The sequence below is a fragment of the Mesoplodon mirus genome (genome assembly GCF_964341445.2).
Source record: "Mesoplodon mirus genome assembly, chromosome: 7".
NCBI lineage: Eukaryota > Metazoa > Chordata > Mammalia > Artiodactyla > Ziphiidae > Mesoplodon > Mesoplodon mirus.
Window position 1 is genome coordinate 15,574,171 of NC_138983.1, and position 17,856 is coordinate 15,592,026.

A 17,856-nucleotide genomic window follows, 5' to 3' on the forward strand; every position below is an offset into this window, starting at 1 on the left:
TCTCGGAGGGAGCATGGCTCTGCTGACACCTTGATTTTATTTTATTTTATTTTATTTTATTTTTAATTGAAGTATGGCTGATTTACAAGGACTCCAGTGTACACGTTGATTTTAGATTTCCAGCCTCGTGAACAGTGAGAGGATACATTTATGTTGTTTTAATCCATTCAGTTCACGTTACTTTCTTAGAGTAGTCCTAGAAAACGAATACCCTGGGGTACAGGCCTTTTCTTTCTCCTGGAAAGTTCCCTACTGTAACACAGCGTGGCACAGTATCCGTGCTCCATTAACACTGACTGATGAGTGAATGGTTGCATGGATGTCTCTCTGGAGAGGGCGATCCACATCTGGCTGGTCTTTGTGGTCCCAAATGCCTCGTATAGACCAAGGTACTGGCCTAGTTCATGTCCCTGTGGCCTCCAGTCTGGGTCACCACAGTAGACTCCCAGCTGGCCTCCCTGCCTCCACTCTTGTCGTCCAGCCACTTGCTCAAGCTTTGCTGAACTCTTAGGTCATTCCAAACTGATTGGTCTTTCCAATCTCTGGGCCTTTGCCCATGCCGTGCCCTTGGCCTAGAGTGGCTGCCCCCCCACCCCCAACCTGCCATCCACCAGGAAAAGCCCCACCCATCTTTCAAGCTCCCCTGCACTTTCTGTGTGTTCTGTCTCTAGTATCGCTCCTTTCAACCTGGGTTACAGTTACCTGCTTCCTTGTCTGTCCATCCTGCTAGCCTGTTAGTATTTTGAGGTGAAAGATCCTTTATTTCCCATCTCCGTGTCCCTGTGCCTTCCCACAGAGGAGGGGCTGGTGGATGCCTGAGGGCTGAATGAGGGTATGGATCTGGGCTGAGTGGCAAGAGGAATGGTCCTCCCTTGTCTTAGGGAGCTTGTGAGATGATTTTCACATCTGCCCCACTCCCTTCCAGGGCTTGGGGTCCCAAAGGACTGGAAGGCTGGTGGGGAGACCTGATGGGCAGAGCTGGAAGGGGCTCTAGAGCGGCTTCCTGGTCGCCCTTCTCAGGTCTGAGATGAGGGAGCAAGATCAGAGGAAAGGAAGAGCATTGTCCCTTCCCATGGGACCATGTGCCCAAAGCCCCAAGATTTGCCTGGAGCCTCTGGTCTGCTTACTTAATAAGACTCTTCAGCATTAGGGGCTAGAACTGGGGGATCTGATGGGGAAAGAAGGAAGGAGAAGAGAACTAAGTTCTTCAAGAGGAGATGAGAACTCAGACTTACAACACCTACACGTGCCAGGCCCTGGGTGAGCTGCTCTGACACTTTATCTGGAATTCTCAGCACAGCCCTAAGAGGCAGGTACTATTTGCAGGTGAAGGAACTGAGGCTTAGTTGCCCCAAGTCCCACAGCTGGTAGAGCTGGGATTTGAACCTAAGCCCACCTGGCCCAAAGCTATGAGCTTTCTACTACTCTGTGCTGTCTCCTCTATGAAGGGCACTAGGATTGGCCTCAGAGGTGGCCAGTCCAAAGGGGCAGCAAACCCTATGCTCTCAGATGCCTGGAGAACATCTTGTAATTTGTGTTTTTCAAAATGGAAGAGAAGGTTCTGGGGTCCTCAGGCCCTTGAGGAAGCTCTTTTCTCCACTGGAGCAGTTAAGTCAAGTGGAGGAGGATAAGGATCCAGGCTAGGGGCTCAGACTTGGAGGATTCCATCCACAGCATGATGGGGCCAACACGAGAGGCTAACACAAAGGTCACATTAATGGGGGTGTAGTGTCCAGAAGGAGGGAGGTGATTATTCTGCTAGGGCTTGCAGGGGCCAAACAATGGTCTGGGCAGGGTCCACTCTTGGGACCTCACACTGAGAGAGACACTGCCTGGTGAGGGAGCTGGGTACTTTTCACCCAGAGAAGACACAGCAGGACATGAGAACTGTCATCAATACCTCAAGGGCTCTCCAGTGGATGAGCAATTAGACAGATTCCTTCTGGTTCTAAGAGCTGGAGCGAGGACCAGCAGCTGGAAGGTATGGGAAGCCAGACTTCACGTGTTTTCTATTAAAACACAAGGGGCTCCCTTGATGGGAATAAGATCTCTATCACAGGAGTCATTCAAGTGAGATGGCAAAAAGTTGAGTCAGCATGAAATTATGAGCTGGACCAGGTGCCTCACTGGAGATGATGAGAATGTCTGGCCTCAGGAGATGCTCATAACTCTACTCTCATTATGATATTTTCTATGGCAATACATTAAGTACTTGCTAAAAAGTCAGAGGCCCTGGTCTTTTGAATCAGGCATTTCCCTTGATAGTGAGGTCTGGGAATCTGCATTTTAAGGTGATTCTGATATGCAACCAGGTTTGAAGGTCACTTCTATGAGGTCATGGGGGCAGCAACATCCCTAAACCCCTTCCCCCAATTCACGTTATAGAGATGCTCAGTGTCTCCCACTCAGCCCCTCAGCCCCTCAGGCCTTCAGCCCCTGGCCTGATCTGCTGCAGGCCAAGGGGTGTTGACCGGCTGAGGCAGAGTTTACGCCTGGTTGTCGGTCCCTTTCCATCATGATCCTCTAGGGAAGCAGGAACCTGGTCTGTAATATATACAGGGTGGGGAGAGGCATCCCTGAGACCTGGCCTATTTCTCTGGTATGTTTGCCAATAACAGGGGGTGGTGGTTAATTATATGTGTCAACTTGGCTGGGCCATGGTGCCCAGATGTGGGGTCCAACATCATTCTGGATGTTTCTGTGAACATATTTTCAGATGATATTTATGTTTTTTAAGTTAGTGGATTTTGAGCAGATTGCCCTCCATAATGTGGGTGGGCCTCATCCAATCAGGTGAAGACCTGAATAGAACAAAAGTGACTTCCCCCAAGCCAGAGGGAATTCTGTAGCAGACAGCCTTCAAACTTGAATCACATCATTGGCTCTTCTCTTGGTCTCTAGCCTATTGACCCATCCTGTAGATTTTGGACTTACCCGCCTTCATAATCGTGTGAGCCAATTCCTTTAAATAAATCTAGTATATGTACATACATATATGTGTATACACACACACACACCAACCACAATACCTGGTGGTGTAATATATATATACACACATACACACACACCCTGTTGGCTCTGTTTCTCTGGAGAATCATGACTGAAACACAGGGCGACAGACCAAGGCAATCAACAGAGGCATCCCACAGAGCCGAGCTCCCTGGGCACCAGGAACTGCCAGGCATAGAGGCGGCACAGAGAATGCGAAAGCTCATTCTGCCAAAACCATTTCCCTCTGCTCTGAAGTCGGTTTTAGAAACGCAGAGCGCTGGCAGGCAGGGTGATTATATGAAGTTCCTCAGAACATTCTCGGGAAATGCAGAGTGAAGCCAAGCCAGAAACCCAGTAATTGGGGAGCCGGCAGGTGGGCTGGGACAGCTGATTGAGAGCGCATGCCTTAACCTGTCCAGACACAGGAGGGGATGCAAAAAGTGGGGGATGCAGGGAGGGAGCCTCCAGAGAACTTGGAAAAACTAGATAGAGACAGAGACCCACAGAGGCCAGCTCCCAAATCACCCCGAGAATCGAGGTGAGGAAAGTTCACAGAGAATGTTCCCAAGTCTCTGAGATCCCAGACTCCCAAATCAAAGAGACCTGGGGGGTCATCCAGTCCAGCCCTCTGCCTCCAGACTGGATAGCTGGCAGCCCAGGCCAGTGGGTCCCCTATATTGGGAGTATTTGCAAAGAATATCAGGGAGGAAGAGAGGAAAGAGGGGAATCGTGATGACATGATGACCATGACCTTAGCAGGTTTTGAGCACCCAGTGGGTCCCAGGCACTGAGCTCAGAGCTCTCCAAGCACCATCCCGTTGAATATGGACAGTAATAATACGCAGTATGTACTATTCCTGTGCCCATTTTACAGATGAGGAGACTAAGGCCCTGGTAAAGTAACACCCAGGTAGAAAGTGAAAGAACTGAAATTCACACCCAAATCAGCCTGATTCCAAAGCCTTTGTCCTTAACCACCAAGGAAGGAAGAAGAAAAATGGGTGGAGGGGAAGAAAAAGAGCGGAACTCCGCCACTTTATGAAAAAGGATGCAGGCCCAGAAAGGACAAAGAACCTTCCTGGTTCGAAGCTGGTGGTGCAGGCTTGATGTGAAGGTTGCAGAGCTGGACAAGGGGCCAAATAGGAAAAGATGCGGGAAGGAGGGCCCCAGGCCTGGCTGGTCCCCCAAGCCCAGCAAGTGTGTTCTCAGACCCTGGAGAAGGACTCCTGCAAAATCTCCCTCCTGACAACCCTGGCATTCTACCTTTTATGTCCTTCTTCTCCTGGATTTCTTTTTGAAGTATTGATACAAACACCCCAGAGAGGCATGGCACCTTGGGGTCCAGCTCGAACACCTTCAGCAGGGGTGCATCTATCTGGTAACGTTTTACAAATGTCTCTGGCACCCGGAGGTGAACAACATTAGCCCAACTTCAGGCTACCCCTTGAACGTAAGTGTAGGCAGTAAGTCTGAGAAAGATCCACAGAGAGGGCAGCCTGGGGAGAAGGGGAAATAGCAGGAAGGGGCTGTTACAGGCGCCTGGTGGTATCCCCTGGCTCCTCAGGTCTGCGTTCCCTAAACTAAATGCCATCCTTCCTCCCCAGACCTCATCTTCTACCTGGCCGATGGCGCTGAGATTCTGGGAGTCATCCCCGATTTGCTTCTCTCCCTCCTCCATTCCGCCAACAACTGTGTCCTGCCGACTCTACCTCCTAGACTGACCTAGAATCCTTCTACTTCTCATCTCTCCACTGCTACCACCTAGTCTAAGCCATCACTTCTTACCCGGACTAATGCTACCACCTTCTACCTGGTCTCCCTGCTTCACCTGTTGCCTTGCACCCATCCATTTTCACTCAATAGCCCAAGTGGTCTTTTTAAAACACAGATCTGTCCCGGTCCATGCCTCCTAAAACCCTTTCCATGGTGCTCCACTATCTGCAGGATAAAGCCCAGACTGCTAAGCAGCGCTTACTAGGTCCTCTGTTATCTGACAGCTACCCACTTGCTCGATCCCACCTCCTGCCACTGCCCAGGGCACTCTCCACTCCAGCCATCTAAGCTCATTGGGGTTCCCTCACCTGCTCTCCTGCACCTCCCTGCTTTTGCATGTGCTGTTCCACCCCCTAGATTTCTCCCTCTTCCTTATCCCCTTGCCCTTTTGTGGAGCCCACTGTTTAAGAGGTAAGCCAGGCATCATCATCGCTTCTGGGAAGTCTTCCGGGATCTCCCCCACCCCCGTCCCTACACCAGGCAGATGGCCTGGCCTCTCGGCATTCAAGGCAGTCTGCACATACCTCCACACTGTTTTTAATTATGCGTTGACTTGTCTGTCTCAGCTAGACTGTGAGCATGTGAGCTCTTTAAGTAATACAGGGATTGTATCTTTCTCATCACCAGTGACTAGCTCTGGTTCTGCCATGTAATTACAGTTCGATGAGCATCTCCGAAATGAAGGCAGGTGTATAAGATGCCATAATGCCAGGTAGAAGGTGGTCAGAGATGAGGCTATGACGAGAGGTACAAGGGAGAAAAAGGGTTGATTCTAAGTCTTTCTGGAAGTGCTGGCATTGGAGAGGGGTCCCAAAGCACGGGCAGGGTTTCAACAAGCAGAGATGGGAAGACAAGAGGGCACTGGGGGCTCTGCTAACCGTTTGTATAAACACAAATGTTGACGCTGGCATTGCAGGCTCAGAGGCAGGTCCGAGACCCAACCTTAGCATCCAGTCCACTGGAGTCTCTGATCTTGCCCTTCCAGCCGTGACAGTAGGGGATCCAGATCCCCAAGGCAGACTGCTTTTCCTTTGGGCCACTGGAAAAAGCAATACATTTGGGCCTTTAAACAGCTTGGCCAGATCCTCCATTGTCCTGATTTGCCTTTATTCACAATGCAGCTTGGTCTCACTCAGCACTCTTTTCTATTTCCTTGTTATATCCTCTATGGGCCCATGGCCTGCAAGTAGCTGGAAGGGAACCAGAGCCTCAGGGCAGTCGGGGTTCAGGAAGACTCAGTGGCTGAGCCTTTCCTGTCGCTTGGGACCATCTGCTCTTTGGGGCTATGTGGATACGGGTGGTAAGACAAGTTTCTGTGCTAAGAAGAGTATCTGGACATCTTGACAAGGTCTCTATATTAACCAGGAACTTGCACGAGTGTCGCCAGAAACCCACAAACAAGAAGGCGTATTTTTTCCCAAATTGGTTGTTCGTATTCAGGAAGCTGGCTGTGGGCTGGGAGTTAGCACACATGCGTGCAAGTAGGAGCCAGGCAATCATGCCCCTTGGCTGACTGGCACTGGGAGCTTAGCTGAGCAGAGGCTCACCTGGTGCCCAGGAGCCCAGGATCAAGAGATTTGCTTTGCTGGCAGTTCAGCTGTGCTTTTGATTAAGCAACAGAAAAATGTAAAAAGCAAAACCAACAACAAAACAGAGAAGAAAAGTTATTCAAGGTGAAATGGTTAAGTTGGGTGGACTTCCGATGTCTGAGAAACCAGAGCATACTGCTTTTGGAACCCACCCACTCTTGGGAACAAGAAGTGGGTGGGTGAGGAGGAAGGGAGAAGAGAGGGAGGGAGGTATGGACTTTTCTGAAGACCTACATGCTAAGCACTGGGCTTTGCCTAAATTGAGAGGCCAAGGGGCAGAGTGGTTAAGATAGTGGGATGCCAGAGCCAGTCCATCTGGGCTCAAAACCTGGCTCTGCCCTCTCCAACTGTGTGTCCTTGGACTCTGCTTAACCATTCTGAGTCTTTTTCCTCAGTAGTGAAATACAACTTGTTATGAAGATTAAATGAGCAAATACATATAAAGAGTTTAGAACTCAACCTGGCACATAGTACATGTTCCCTAACTGTTGGCTATTATTATTATTATTATTATTATTATTATTATTATTATTATTATTATATTAACTTGTTTAATCTTAACCATAACCTATGAGGTATATGCTTTTATTCTCCTTGGTTCTCAGATCGGGACAGGCTCAAAGAGAGAAATTCCCTGCCAAGGTCACACAGCTGGTAAGAGGCAGAGACGGAACCAACTCCAAGTTGGACAATCTCCTTACACCTGTGGTAGGAGCCTGCTCCACCTCTGACTCTGGTTGATGACAGGACTGGTCCTGGCTCCTCATATCTCAGTCCCATAATGGAGGCCCCATTCACCCCCAACACATGACCCCACATGATGGGGTTCGTGGAACACAGTGGGTCTTCCTTGGTGAAACTCTCCCTCTATTCTCCTCACAGATGTAGGAATCATGGACCAGAAGGGATCAAGAGAGCACTCTGCGGACCTCCCTTCTCACCTGGGATGACAGAGCAGTGGGCTGAGAGTCAACAGATTTGGGTTCCAGCCCCAGCTCTGCCACTAACCCAATGGGTGACCTTGGGTAAGTCATTTTCCCACTCCCTAAAATGAAGGAGTTGGATTCAACCATCCTGAGCTCTCTGAGGCTCTATGTTGACACTTTTGAGGATCAGTGTCACATCTCACATAATAAGGTGAAAAAGTGAGTGTTTCAGCCAGTTGACCACAATCAGAAATGATAACCCATCTGTTAAGTGCCCCTTGGAAGCACATCCATTTAGGACATACCATCAATTCAACGGGCTTTGAGAAGAGTTAGGACAGCAGGGAGAGAACCACTGTTTACTTTGTACACCCCGGATTTGATGCTTCCCCACTCGAGAGCTCATGTAATCCCCCCAGAGAAGCCCGGAGAGACACAGGCACTGTTGGTGATGTCGTTTTACAAAGGCGGCAACTGAGACTCAGAGAAGTTAGGTCACACGAGTAGAGATGACCTTGGAACCCATAGATTTCTGACTCCAAATCCATGCTCCTTACAAGATTCCGAGCAAACCAAAACTTGCAAGCAAACACATGACTTCACATTTTGTTCTTTTTTAAGCATCTTGCTATTCTTCCACAATCTCCCCTCCACCTGCAAAGCAGGAACAGAGATTCAGTTCATATTTTACCGCCCCCAATCCTGGCGGCCCTGGAACAAAACAGTCTGATCAGGGCCTGGAAAGCTTGACTCTGAATGTCTAGCACATGGCCGGTTGGTGTCTTCTGAAGTCAGCCAAGCTGGAGCATGCCTGGGGACTGAACGATCATGTCTCTGGTGTCGCAGAACCCACCCCACATGTGTTTCCCGTCTTCCACGGTCCTCCTGTCCTATCTGGGTTCTTTCTTTGCAGGCATTTTACCAGATATCTGGCATCAACCACGTCTGGTGTATCTGGCCTAGTCCTCTGTCCACCGCGGGGGCGGGGGGGGGGCAGCCACCGCCCCTTCCTGCCCCTCCTTGGGCAGCAGAGCTCTCAGTGTCTTCCAGGCAGAGTTGGGGGCTTTAGAGTCAGGCATGCCTGGGCCCACAGCCTGGCTGTCTGCCTTTTATTGATCATGGGATTCTGGCAAATCACCTCACTCTTCTGGGCCACAGCTTTTACGTCTGAAAAATGAGGGGACTCTTTCCTCTTAAGAGTTATATACAGATTAAGGTGCACAGTGCTTTAGATCCAGCTTTGGTGGAAGCACCAGAGGGGCTGCTGGGAGGGAGGAAGGGAAAGGATGCGGAGGTGAGGGGCAGGGCCCATTGGCGCCCCACCCGCCCCACTGGAGCAGCTCCCCTGGTGTGTCTGGTTTAAGTGGCAGGTTTGGCTTGTGAATTTGGTTGGAGGAAAGGGTGATGCAGCTGAAAGTATAAAATTCGCGGCTGTAGTTATTTTGTGGAGGTGCTGGGCACCCAGCGAGCACTTTATAAATGTCAGCGCTCTCCTCTTTCCCCCATCATTTTCTCCCACTGGATTCGTTATTCAGTGGCTCAGCTAAAAAGCGAACCCAAATGAATGGAGAGAAGGCAGCAGCGGGAAGAGTATGGAGTGCTTTCAAAATATCATCACCCCGGGGGAAATCCACTGTCGGAGGTCGGGATGCGGGTCAAGGAGGCTGTGACCCAAACACAACAAATCATGTCACATACCCCACAGCAGCTCCATACCAAGGGCTTCGTGCCTGCAATGAGCACCAGAAAAACACCGGCGCAGACCCCTGCTCCGCCCACAAGCCATTCACAATAGGCTTTCCTCCTCCTCTCCTGAAGGGAGGACCCACAGGGAAACAGAGAGATTTGAAGATGTGTGAAGGGGCCCAGGAGGTGGGGAGGCCCGAGTGAGCTGGCCTGCCCGCTTCTTTCAAATGAGCAGGGTATGCTGGACTGTGAGGGCTCCATGAAAGAAGAGAACCTGCCATCAACCGGGCACAGTTTGCACAGATGCTCTGAAAACACAGATCTGCTCCAGAGAGCAGCGCCGCAACTGGAGCCACAGCGCCACCTCCAGGCATACATCCACCTTGCATTTTCCCTGCCAAACCACTTCTGGACTGCAGGGAATATGCTGGGGGCTCAAATCCAAAACACTAATCCTTCAAGATGTTGTGTTGCTGATATACTGAGACAGATGAGCTTGGAGTGGGAAGAAAGGTCATTGCTAACAAGTATATTGATGCCAGGGTGTCGGGGCCGTGTTCCAGGCAGAAACTGGCAGAACTGGAAGCCAACCTTCCATCTTAGAGACAGGGAAACTGAGGCTCAGAGACCTGCCCTCAGTGAGTTGCAGGCAGAGCTAGGACCTGAACATAGGCTCTTAAGCATCCCATGCCTCTCAACTCGGATGGCTGTTTGCTTGTTAATTCCACAACAACTGCGCTGTGTGATAGCTGCCATGAGCCTGCAACACACACTACAGAGTGGTTCCTTCTCACTCTGAAGGGCCAGAAGATGAGACTGAGGAGGCAGCTACAGATGAGCATCAGAATGTGGGCTCCATGGAGCCCAAAGAGAGGCCTCTGCTCTCATAATGGATGTGAAGGGGCTTCATTCATAGGAGTCACCTACCTTCCTACACACCCTCACACACAGCCTCTCCATCTGGCAAACTCCCACTCCCTTTCATGACCGACTCACAAGCTGCTGCCTTGTGAGGCCGTCTCTGACCCATCCTCCATGCCCGTGGGATCCATCATTCCTGCCTTGTGCCACCCCTGTACCTACTTGAGACATTGCTCATGGGAGGGATCCCCCTATATTAGGATGATTTGTGTGTCTATTTATCTAGATGGGGAATTCTGGCCAGGAACCAGATCTTACTCTTCCCTGTGTCTCCAAAGCCCAGCCAGAGCCAGGCACAGAACAGGCAGGTACTAAAAAAGTGATGGATGGATGGATGGATGGATGGATGGACGAAGGGTGGATGGACTGGAAATGGGGTAAGTCTAATGGATGGGGTATCACTCTTTTATATCCTAGAACGCTAATGGCATCTGTTCTAAGGAGACATACATCTAAGAGCTTCTGTGTCTACGCCAACGCCAAAAAAGCATAACTGCAGATGTACGTGTGAAGAGGAGTGGTGTGTTGACATCATCTGTCAGCCCCTCCTTCTAACTATCTCTTTCTCCTGGTTCCCCAGGGAACCTGGTGGAATTCAGACAGAGATTATGGAGGTATAGTTCCTGGGATGCCTGTACCAGAATCACCTGGAGAGGTCATTAAAATGCAGGTTCCTGGGCCCTGCCCTCAGGGATTCTGACTCAGTAAGTCTGGGGCAGGGCCTGGGTATCTGAATGTTTAATTAGCCTCACCCAGGTGATTCTGATGCATAGGTAAGTTTGGCCACCACGCACTAAAGAGGAACAGCATACGGGGACATGCCAGGAATTGCCTTTGCTGACTGGCCCATCCAGAGAGGTTGAAAAATTGACCTGAAGTCCCACAGACATTAAATGGCAGGAAGTGCCTGGAGAGTCCTCTGACACCTAGAGGCCAAGAGGGCAGGAAGGGTCTCTAACTCCTCCCACCCCCACCCCTAAACCTGGCCCCAGCCTGAGGAGGCTGGCACACTGGCTGAAAAGATGGCCTTCCCCTACCCCACAGGACACTGTGAGTAGGGCCTGCCTTGTGCTCCCTGTCCCCTCGCAAAGCCCGGAGTGGCAGGGTTTACCCCGTGTTTACCAAGGCAGAGAAACCAGCAGCTGTTTTCAGTGTCTGTTTCTACCTAAACAGAGTTGTCGCTCCCAAACACGGGCTCTGCCAGCTAACATGACCAGGCCTGGAACGCTAGCCCCAGTTGTGTTCAGGCTGGAAGAGCTTAAGGATGATGACAGAACCAGAAGATCGTTCTGGACCCGGGAATGGCCAAACATCCTGGCAACTCTAAGTGGGCAAGCAGCCCTTCCAGGCCAGCTGGGGAGCTCCTGGAAGGAGGGGAAAGGGCCCACTGGAAGGCAAAAGAAAACATACAGCATTGCCCAAACCCCTGCTTGTCCCTGTGTTCCAACAGGACCTACCCTCCGGCCATACTGGGCCTTTTGTTGAGCACCTACTATGTGCCAGGCCCTATATTTGGTGCCTCACTGTTTTGGTTCATCCTTACTATAACCCTCAGGAAACAGATAATATCGTTATGCCAATTTCACATATAAGGAAACTAAGATCCAGAAAGATAAAGTGACTAGATCCTGAGCTGGTCAGACTAGTTGCAGAGTCAGAACTTCAATTCAGGTTCCTCTGCTTTTTTCCAGGTTCCCTTGCTGCCCGCTGTGCTACTCCCCATGTACAGCCCAGGCTGTCCGGCCTCCCTGCCTCTGTCCATGCTGCTCCCTCAATGCAGAACGCCTGGCCCCCGACAGCCACTGAACATCCTCCTCCTGCTTCTTCAGACCCAAGTCATAGGCCGCTTCTTCCCCAAAGCCCTCCTGGATCCCATCTCCCATTGGAGTAGAGAAGTTAATTGCTACGTTCCCATAGCACATTGCCGGACTAGTATACAGCTGCATTTTCATCTGCCTTACAATCGCTGATTTCCATGACAATCTCCCTAAATTTCAGTCTCCAACCCTGTCTCCCCCACCCCCCAGATCCTGCCCACTACAGCCCTGCCCCAGGGACTAACTCAGTCGTTTTCCCTCATCAGGCTGTCCCTTTGGTGAATCACACAGGTCCACCGCCCACGTGTAGACTGAGTTCAGGTGCCCCCGCCATCACCCTGGCCAGTGGCTGCCATCACATTGAGGGCAATGCAGTCCATTGGTCTCATGGAGGAGCACTGAATTCTAAGCTAGAAGACCTAGGTGTGAGACTTGGCTCTGAAACTCATTCACTGTGTGGCTTTGGCTAAGCCACTGGGCCTCAAGGTCCATCTGTAGAACGCGTGGGTGGATGGAAGAGATGATCTCTGTTCCATGGCTCTGTCAAGCACTGACTATGCATTGAATGGAGCATCCTCTCTGAGGCATCTGCATCCTTATCAAGGACCTAATCCATTGAGCCCTCAGAGAGGCTGTGGGGTGCCTACCTGATGGACACGAAGGCAGGCTCGGCCGGAGCAGGGGGTTCTCACTGCGAGTGAGAAGAGACAAATTCAGGTGGGTCAGCTGAAGGGCCTTGCATCCCAGGAAAGGAAGGTGGAACTGACGCTGTGGGCGCTGATCCCTTGCAGGGAAGGACAGGGAAGTGGAGGTTGGGACCACTCACCTGGCACTGGTGTAGGGGGTGATGGGAAGGGAGCTTCGCCCTCCCTTAGACACCACTCAAGAGCCTGCTCGCTGTAGGAAGCCTGGTTGTCAAGAGATCAGGTGCTGGGCCAGCACAAGTGGCAGCAGGATTGAGTAGGGGGAAGTTCTGGAAACATCTCAAGAATCTCTAGGACTCAGTGACACGAGTATGCGGCAGGGAGGAAAAAAGGAAGCAAAAAGATGGCCCAGAGGTTTGATCCTGGGGTGGTGAGGTCTGGAGAGTGACGGGCAGACAAACCTGTCGAGGAACAGGCTGAGGGCCTGGGAGGCTGGTGCTGAGGGGAGGGGAGGGGCCCAGGACAGAAGACCCGGCTTCCAGTCTCCTCTACTGCCCTTTACCTCGAGCAGGTCACTGTTCCAGTCTGAGCCTGTTCTGTCATCAGTGAAATGGGGGGAAGGATCCTGCTTACCTGACAAGGACGACGTGAGGCTTTCAGGCGCCAAGGTACGTATGGTGCCTTGCATGATAAGTCACTCGTAAACAGTGATGAGTTCGCCACGCATTTGTATTCCACAATGTAATAATAATAGCTAGCATTTATTGATCACCTGCCATATGTGCCAGGCGATGTGGTAAGTAATTTGTTTATCATGATCTGAACGCTTCTTCCCCCAAACTCTACAAGACCCCTTGCATTTTGTGGATGGTATATGGCAGATCAGAGAAATTAGACAACTTTCCCCAAATCCCACAGCGGGAAAGGGGCAGTCACCTTCACCAAGCTTTAGTCAGCACCTAACAGGTCCCGGGCACTGGTGGGAACATAAAGGGTGTAAAACCTGGCGTAGGTCTTCAAGGTACCTCATGGCAGCTACCAGCCTACAGAGGAACAGGTCTCTATGAGCTTTAAATATTTGTTCTGGAATTCTATTCTCTTTGCTGTGAGCGTTGCTAGACAGGGGACAAATATCTCCTGGCTTGACTCTCTGCGAGCAGGGCACTGGGAAAGGATGTCAAGCCCTGAGACCATTGTTCATGATCCGTGGCTGCACCCGCCTGCCCGCCTTTTATCCAACTACCCTGGGTGCTATTATTCAGCCCTGAACCACCAGCAGGAGCTGCAAAGCAGTTAATTACAGAAGTATAATCCCCTTCGTCACAAAGAGCTGATCTTCTAGGGTTGCGAGAAGATAAGATTTAGGCCTCTTTCAATTCCTTTATTCTCTCATCAACATAGATTCATATTTCAGTTTCCCGCATCGGAAACAAAAAGGAAACCTGCTCAGCCCACTGCTGCTGGAGAGAGATAAATTAGGCTACACAAAGAGCCAGTCCTATAAACTCAATCTCTTTCCCTTCCTTTCATGTTGGTGATTATAAACAGAGTCAAGGGCAGTTGAAATATATTCCTCTGCCTGCCTGCCTGCCTGCCTCGTCCTACTCAAAGAGAGGAGACAGGCGCAGCGATAACAATCCGATGGTACCAGGGAAAGAGGGGTGCAGGCTCCCGCACGATCTGACGCCGGCCTGGTGAGCAGATCGGATAGAAAGACCTTTGTTTCTTGCCACTCCCTGGTCACAAAATTGTTTCAAAAGGCCACAGAGAGAAGCTGGACGCTGTGCCACTGTGAATGCTTTCATTTTCTGGATGGCAGCATGTGCGATGCTATTTGATCAAAAGAAAGGGCCTTGCGATTTGGCGGCCCACGTGGCGGGTCGGTGCCAGGGACTCTGGCCAGTTTTAGTAATGTAGACACGGGTCGGCCAGCGGATCAGACCGCAGCACAAGGCCAGTTTTAGCAGCCCTGAGGAACAGATTCCAGGCTCTTCAGAGAAAAAAAAAAAAAGCCCACTTACGGAGAGCAGTCTCCAGTGAAATGATATTATCCTTCTACAGAGCAATCGGGGTGGGTGAGTTTGATCACTGGCATTGCCTTTGCACGGCTTGTGTTGCGTTTTCGGGCTTCGCTGGAGTTACTGACTGTCGAGGGCCCCGATGGCATGGGAGAAACAGGGGGACCACAGAAATGAACTGATTGGCCCAGGGAAACAGAGCAAGTTGGTGGCAGACCTGGGGGTGACAGAGATTCTGATGGTAACAATTGGCCAGGCGCTTACTGCAGGGTGCCAGGCACTTGCCAACTCCCAGAGTTGCCACTCGATGCTTTAATAGACTTGGAGATTCAATTATCCCTTTATATTTCCAGCAGACTGGTCGTCGTCTAAATCATTTTTTCACTGTAAACACACCCTAATTCACAAATAGAATATAAAACAAATCATGTTTGAAAGCCGTGTCGCTTCTGAGCCACCACTCTTCAAAGACACACACCTCGTCCCCGGCTCCCGAGGGAAGAAGGTTAATAAAAGGCTTCGGCACTGTCTCCAGTTCAAAGCCTGGGGCCCGTCTCACAGATGGCTAGGAAGTGTGCTAGGAGGCTGAGGCTGAATCAATCTTTTCCTTTCTGGGGCTTTTAATGGCTGTTTGCCTCTCTGCTCCTAGACACCCTCCCTCAAGCCTCCAGAGGAAGGATAGCAACTCCTGCTTCTGTCTGGATCATTCTGATTATTTTTTCCAGAAGCCTTTCCAAGTGTGATATCGCAGGTGAATGCCAACACCGTCGATTCTCTAACAGCTGCCAGCGGAAGGACACGGCCCACCCAGCCCCAGTTTGCTGGGAAGCCTGGCCTTTCTATGGGGCTGCACCTGTCTCGCCAAGAGGGGGATCCCAACCCTGCACAGCGCCTACCTGTCAACTAGTTCCTGAATGAACTTCCCTTCTCATTCCATTCCTCTCCAGTGTTTTTTTTTTCTTTCTTTAGCTTTCATCATTTTTTTTAAGTTATAAAAGTAATACCTGCTCTTTGTAATACACTATTCAGTTGAGTTGTGTAAAGCAGAGGTTTCCTCATTCTTCTATGACCCAATTCCACATTCCTGAGTAGCCAGTTACCAACAGTCTCATGTGTGTCCCTCCAATTATTTCTTTTGGTTCATGTAGATATTAAAGATTACCTGGAGGGCTTCCCTGGTGGCGCAGTGGTTGAGAGTCCGCCTGCCGATGCAGGGGACACAGGTTCGTGCCCCGGTCCGGGAAGATCCCACCTGCCGTGGAGCGGCTGGGCCTGTGAGCTATGGTCGCTGAGCCTGCGCGTCCAGAGCCTGTGCTCCGCAACGGGAGAGGCCACAACAGTGAGAGGCCCGCGTACCGCAAAAAAAAAAAAAAAAAAAAAAAAGATTACCCGGAACCCAATTTTTGCCTTTATTTGCAAATATGGGATCAAACCATATATATTTCTCTACAACTTACTACTTAGAATTAACAAAAGAGCCTGGACATCTTTTCGGGTCAATACAGAGATGCTGGGTTCATTCTGTTTAATAAGGTTGTGTGCATGAGATTATGTAGATGGCTGTACCATAACTTTCCAAACCATCCTAGAACCCTTGGCTCTTCCAGATATTATGTCTCCTGGATATCATGATATTATATAATGCCTATCCATCCTGTCTATGAAAGCCATGGCTTTTCTCCATTTATAAACTGTCCATCTTTGGCAAGGCCCTTTCCAGGCTGGCCCAGCCTTAGGGAGAGAACTCCTTACTCCTATGATGTTACCAAAAGCAGTCCCTGCCAAGGGAGTCCTGGCCTTTCAGGCTGGACTCAGACAGACTTATAAAAGCGGGTTTCACTGCCATGAAATCTGGACTTCCTTTTGGCAATGAAAAAAACATAAAAGCATAACTAAACCCTTAAGACGTCACGAGCAGGCATGCAAAAATACTACATGTAGTTCTAGACATGACTACAATACCCACCAGAAAGACCTCAGAAAACAATCCTTGAGAACACAAAAAGAGGCTGTTTACCAAAGAACGATTTTTATAATGCTCTTGCTGCATTTTATTAGAGCGGGAAGAGGCCTGCAGTGGAGAAGGCTACAGAAGATTTCTGTGCTCATTGAAACTGAATGCTAAAACAGCCTGGGTCTGAAACATTTCAAAACTGGAAGTAAATTCTGAGAAGCAAACTGCTTTTCTGGAGCTCTTTTATGGAAGTCACATTCAAACAGTTTTAGAAATCAAAATGAAATCTTACAAAATGTCTTAAGAGTTTGTATCCTTAGAACTAGTGATTTTTTTTTTTCTGGGACTCTATCCCAAAGAAATAATCAGCAATGCCAGCAAAGATACAAGTCAAAGGATGTTTATCCCAGCATTACTTATAATGAAAAATAGAAAACAAGCAAAATGGTCTACAACAGGGAAACGTAATACTGCACAGCTATCTAAAAAGATGTGCACAGGGGCTTCCCTGGTGGCGCAGTGGTTAAGAATCCGCCTGCCAATGCAGGGGACACGGGTTCAAGACCTGGTCCGGGAAGATCCCACATGCTGCGGAGCAACTAAGCCCATGTGCTACAACTACTGAGCCTGCGCTCTAGAGCCCACGAGCCACAACTACTGAAGCCTGCATGCCTATAGCCCGTGCTCCGCAACAAGAGAAGCCACTGCAATGAGAAGCCCCCGCACTGCAAAGAGGAGTAGCCCCCACTAGCCGCAACTAGAGAAAGCCAGTGAGCAGCAACTAAGACCCAACACAGCCAAAAATAATAAATAAATTAATTTAAAAAAATAATAATAAATAAAAAGATGTGCACAAAGGGTTGAATATTATGAATAAATGCTTATGTTATGATGTTAAGTAAAAAAGAGAGATAAACTGTATATTAAAATTGTGCAAAAATATACATAGAAAACACTGGAAGGAAATACATCCACCTATTAACACTGGTTATCCCTGGGTGATAGAATGTGTTATTTTTCTCCCTCTTCTCTTTCACTTTTATAAAAAATTTATAAACTTTTCTAAAATGAGCCTGCGTTATTTTTATAATGGACTAAATTAAATAGTCTTAAACTACACACAAAAGGTAGAAGTGACTCTACTATTTTGGGGATCACGGGGTGGTATGTATGAGAAGAGATGGGTGTGGCTAAAGTTAAGGGTTTTCTGGGATGGGGGGCAGTGATGAAGAAAGTCCCCCCACTTTCTGGCATCTTTAAGAGGGTGGGTCTTAAAATGAAATATTTTCTGCAGAACAAGCAGCAGAAATGTCAAAGGGATGATACTGTCAATTCACTCAACATGTAGTGTGCATCTACTACATGCCAGGAACTTGGAGAAATGACCAACTTCGCATTCTAGTTTATTAAAGAACAAGACTACACTCTGTCCCCATCACCATACATGTAGCACGCTGATTATCTTGATTTTCTCTCTATTGTTCTCAGAGAGTCAAACAAAAAGAAAAATGAACAAGTTGTGATTTGCAATGAATTC

At 49.4% G+C, this 17,856-nt stretch overlaps 1 long non-coding RNA gene across 2 annotated transcripts in view; it reads left to right on the plus strand.

The window, feature by feature from the left end:
• Window positions 1–16,890, plus strand: part of LOC309807461 — a 33,423-nt gene extending 16,533 nt beyond the window's left edge. The window contains exons 2-4 of one of the 2 annotated variants that reach the window (XR_014294577.1): window positions 7,236–7,378; window positions 11,578–12,420; window positions 12,919–16,890. This is a non-coding gene — a long non-coding RNA (uncharacterized lncRNA). Of the gene's footprint in view, window positions 1–7,235; window positions 7,379–11,577 lie in introns of both variants that reach the window. The other variant, XR_014294576.1, reaches the window with a different exon arrangement.
• Window positions 16,891–17,856: the final 966 nt, after the last annotated feature.